The sequence below is a fragment of the Ambystoma mexicanum genome, chromosome 1p (assembly GCF_040938575.1).
Source record: "Ambystoma mexicanum isolate Mex_15411 chromosome 1p, UKY_AmexF1_1, whole genome shotgun sequence".
In the NCBI taxonomy this organism is placed as follows: domain Eukaryota; kingdom Metazoa; phylum Chordata; class Amphibia; order Caudata; family Ambystomatidae; genus Ambystoma; species Ambystoma mexicanum.
In genome coordinates, this window is record NC_090921.1 from 550,205,647 (window position 1) to 550,211,008 (window position 5,362).

Consider the following 5,362-nt stretch of genomic DNA (forward strand, 5'->3'; position numbering starts at 1 on the left):
CACTTCCCCGTCCCATACCCACAACATCCCACACCCACCTCCTTTGAGATACTTTGCTGTAATTCTGTAGAAATCCAGTGAAGATCTGTGATGCAGCGCTGCAAATACATGCCTCTAATATTATAATGATCATGATGACCCGATGTATCTTTCATGAATACACTGAAGGATAAATCTATGTCAGTAGGATTTCATAGAACAAACATTGTACATACATGTGCAAAATATACATCACCATGATATTGATTTGTCTACACCCACTTGAAATTGACATTAAGGGCCCCTGTCTGCCAGACAGAACGCACATTGCTTTCCGCCTGTTAAGAGTATTAACACAGCTAAAGTATATGAGTTAATGAATTCAGTGTGTTTTCTTTGATGAGACATTACAGAAATAAGAGGCAAATTGGTTGACCAGGATATACTATTGTACTAAGCCTAACCAGGTGTGCTGCTTCAGGGAAGGATGGTCTTCTGATTGCATAATGGTCAATGGACATCATTGTGCTCTAGCACCTTGAAGCATCTTTGTCCTCGATGGAATTACCAATAAAATCTATCAGACCAAATAACCACACAGACTCAAATGAGATGGTAAAATACTGCTTTCATCTCAAAGAAGTAAAGCAGGGCGTATAAACACGCATCAAATCGACTCATGCAGGATAACCCTGTTTTTCCGGCTATATTGAATTTATATAGTGCTAGATGCATCATCTATGACGTCATCCGAAGTGGCAAACTGCAAAAACCTATTGAGGGGTGGGATTGGATTAGGGGATCAAGTCTACCTATAGAGTATATATACGTGTGAGTCACTCATTAGTGGTCTCTTATCTGTAAGGTACACCCTGAGCTACTTCTATACACCTGGTATAAGAAACTCGTCAGAGCAGAGATTGTGACAGTGGAATAATACTTTGCAACATTGTATGTAGCAGCACATATATAGAAATGAAACCCAGGTAATCGGAGACACGTTAGCCCACCCCTTGTTTCCCCAATTAGTCTACCCTCTCTCATCGGTAGGCCTCATGCCAGTGTCTTTTGTTTGAAGGTTGACCTTGCCAATCTGCACTGTCTCAGAACATTCTAGGGAGCGTAGGCACATCATTATCTTAGCTTTGGGCTTAATTAATAGCCCTTGTTTTTGAGCACTTCATCACGTGTTACAAGACCATGAAATTGTCCATATCCACAGAGCTTTTAACACCATCAGATTCAATTATGCAGGGTGCATTTGCTCCATTTGGCCTTTAGAAACTTGCTCACTTCATGTCCTTTTAATTGTCCAATATTTGGCATCACTAAATGTTCTTTTTCCTCCTAATCTTTGGTAAATATGATCTGCTCCTAGACTCCCTTTGCACTTTTTTTTCCCTCTCTTGAAATAGCATCCTTGGTTCAAAGTCAATGTACTCCTTTATTTCACAAGTGAACAAACCTTCTTCATCATCTTTCCACGCTAAGATGCTAGGCTTGTGTTTTGAGGTAGCCGGGTCCATCGGAATAAGCCATTGTTTGTCTTCTTCTAATAGTTGTCCTAAATGTTGAATATATACCTCTCATAAAGAAGCTTCTACGTATTCTTTTTACCTTGCGTTCCTGCGTATTTATAGTTATTGACCGGTGGGTCACATAATTTTTCTTTGTGTTTACATGTACTGCATCATGAAGCAAATATTTGTCTTAGTACTCAAGTTACGCTATTATTCATAAGTATTTTCATATTGTTTCAGCATAGATTCATATAACTTCTTTGGGCCATTCTTTTGCTGTCATAAGGCTTTGTTTAACGTACATCCACGTCAGGCACCATTTTATTCATGGCTGAATTCCAGCAACTCAGCAAATGACATCCTTCTTGCTAGCTTTCCTCCATTGTTTCAACGTGAGGGTATTTTCTGAATGGCTGCCTGAGTGCATATCGTCTTTCATATAATCAATGTGGTATGGGCATGTCACATAAACTTGTGCATGGGCTCCCAATTGTGGCTCCTCATCTGTCATTCCAATATGATGGGTGAAGGGGGGTAGCTATAGAGAATGCCTCCACTTGCTCCTCTACATTCCCCCATCTGGATGCAATCTCGACCAAACTCTTTGCCTCCTCTTCTGCAATTCCTGCTTCATCATCTTCAATCATCTCATCCTATTTTCTTTTTTGGGAACCCATACTTTTGTCACCCCCCTTAGGTGGCCAGCATTCTTTATATTTCTCATCCACACTCCAGGTCATCAGATGATAAACTCCTGCTGGTGCACAAAACATCCATCACCCCACATATTCTTTCTGATACTGGAGATAATAGAACTTTGTTCCTGGAGTTGCAAGAGAACTCTTCTTTATATTCGCTCTAGAACTTTTTTCAGTCTGTGTTTGCTCTCCATTATGTCTGTTAATGTCAATTATTACTTTCATGCCAACAGCTTTCTTGGCTGTTTTCTGGCATTGTCCCAAGATGATGCTCATGAGACAGAATCCCAACATTACTAATATTAATATTGCTCCAAGTAGTTTAAAAGCATTTGCCAACCAAGATGGAATCCATTCAATCAATGATGAAAACCAATCACCTCCTGCTGTTTCATCAGCTTTATCTTCCATCTGTGATTGCAAGGTTGTCAGCATTTTTATTGCCTCTGTCAGGGTCCCATTTTCACCAAGACGGCATAAATGTACAGCACGGAAGTCCAACCTTGGCGTACACGCCTCCTTCCATTGCTGTTATCAAGCCCAGAACATACCAGTTCTGGAGAGTCCTCAGCCTAATTGCCCTCAACTCTTCCTTTATCGCATTAAATCCTTTTATTGTTGCATTGATCATCTGCAGCAGTTCTCATCTTGTAATCTGGAGCCACTTGGCATTCACTGCAGCTTGAAGTCCTGAGGTGAATATAGATGTCATTATCATGGCTATCTTGCTGAATAGTTTGTGCTCGACCGGAATTTTGTTGTAGGCCTTTATTGATTTTGATGAGAAGTAATTCTCTCTCTTTAGTTGGAGAAGATATAGTGATCTCTTCCTTCTATTATATTCATTTATTTTTGGGAACTCTGTGATGTGGAGATCACTTTGGGGAATCACTGGTGCTGGGACATGTACATTTACTATGGAGCACACTCCTCCCCAATCTTTAGGCAACTGCATGTAGGCCGTGGATCCGCAGGCCCAATATCAATCCATCAGAACTATAGTTCCTCCATTCATTCTTGGTACTTCAATTGTTTCTCCACAGCCTTTGTTCTTCCCAACATAGACCTTGCCATCATTCTTGAAGCCGGTTGTTTCCTTCTTCACTTGCAATATATGCACTGGCCCTTCTTCGTTCTCAACCCAGGTTAGTAGTCTTGCACGCTTGGCCCATGATTCTAGGCATTCATCAATGCACCTTGCAGATTGCTTCTTTCTTCAATAGGTGTGCAGGGCATAATATTAGGCTATCTTCCCATCCAGTGCCGGTTGGTACATGCCCATACAGAAATAGCAGTATCCTTTCCCAGCTCCTGGCTCTCCTGATTTTTCAGTATTTCTGAGCAATTCTCTTCAAATCAACAACTTGTATCTTTTCTCCAAATTGGGATGGATACAAACGTTTTTTGTTTGTACATCCTAATGCACTCTCCACCCTTGTTGTCTTCATGTATGTATCTTCATATGGAAATGTCTGTCTTGATCGCCACCTCAAAGTTGCCCACTTCCCTTCAAATTGGCCTCTCGCAGTGCAGGCTGCAAGATGACTGAGGCATTTTGCATCATGTCGGGACATTTCTCTTGCAATAAATGTTCTTGCCACTTTCATGGCATACTGCATTAGGGAATAATGTTTTAATGCTTGAAAAATCTGAGGCAAAAAGCTGGAGGTGTGTATCCTCTAACTCGTAAGTGCAAGGCGTTACAGGAGGGTAGCAAATCCAAAGGGGTTAGTGCTTCACTGTCCAGGACTGGGGATTAGATTCTGGAGCTGTGAGGTGGTAGTCCGATCTGGATCGGGTTAGCTGTTCATATTCTGTGTTCTGTATAGTTTCTTTAATGGTTCCCGTGGGTAACAAAGGATCAGAGATATTTGCCGCTTGGAAATGCACAGATTAAAAAGAATTCTTTGGCCAAGGGGCCAAGTGTTGAGGGGAGGCTCTTCTAAAATTTCACACTCATACCATCTGGGTGTGTGCTGGAGCAGTTGTTTACACAATATCTTATTCCTTTCGATTGAGATATTTGTTATAGGTCATGAGAGCCCTCATGACCTGTAGGGTCGACCGGTTTCAATGGCTAATGATATTGGAGCCATCTTCTTCAGGACCGTTGTTCAAAACAAGGGGTAAATCCAGAGGTTTCAGAGTGTCTGAAACAAGGACAAGCGCTGTAATGATACAGGAAGGGTGGGGGGAGAGAAACAATTATAGAGCATGAAGGCTCATGGGTATAGTAATTGTATCCTTGACAAGCAGTAATTGCTAGACACCTTACCCAAATAGTAAGAGGAACAGTGTGACTCAAACCCAAATAAATTGGAGGTGCAAGGTAGCAGGAGGATTGAGGTGCCTGATCACCGGTGTCAAAAACAGTGACTCATCAAAGCGGGCAGGGGGTGTGAACAGGGAAGGGGGAGGTGATAATCCGGTGGCTGGACGTGCTGGGAAGGAAAGAGGAATGACTACATGTGGTCAAGGGTACCTCTGTGCAGGCTGGGTGTGCTGCAGGAGGACTGTCGCTGTCTGAACGGTGGCTCTAGAAAGCAGAGAGAGGGTTCTGTCAAAAAAAAAGGGGGCTTAGCAAAGGTGCTGGAAGCAACAGGCTGTTCTATGGTACAGAGGAGGCAAGGACAGTACCTGGTTAGTGTCTCCGTGGAGGCGTCTGCTCGTTTCAATGGTGCAGCTCGGAATGAGCGCGGTGTCGGAGCAAGGCCAACCGCCTCTAAAAACAAAGGAGAAGCGCACACTCATCTCGCGTCAAAATGACGTCAGCGAGCGTCGTGGCCACGTCTTGTGTGGAGCGGTGAAGGTCCACACAGGGAAGACGTGCTCGATCGCCCGTGAATAGTGCCGAAAAACACGTGTAAACAGCTGCTGAATGCTGTACGGGGCTCCAGCTGGAAAAAGTGTCCGGGGGCTGGGTGCACATTTTAAATCGCTTCTGGCTGGGTGGGATGGACAGGGGGGGGGGTTTGGAGGGGCGTGGGGGGTAAATCTGAAATGGGGCCCGGTGCGGGGCGCTAGAGGGGGGCCAGAAGCAGCCAAACAAAGGGATGTCAATGTGGCAGGAGAACCCATCCAGTGGCACGATCCAGTGGCACGATCTAGCAGTGCTACCATAGACTGCCTGGAATATAGGCCTTGCTCAGCTCACATCTCTTCCCT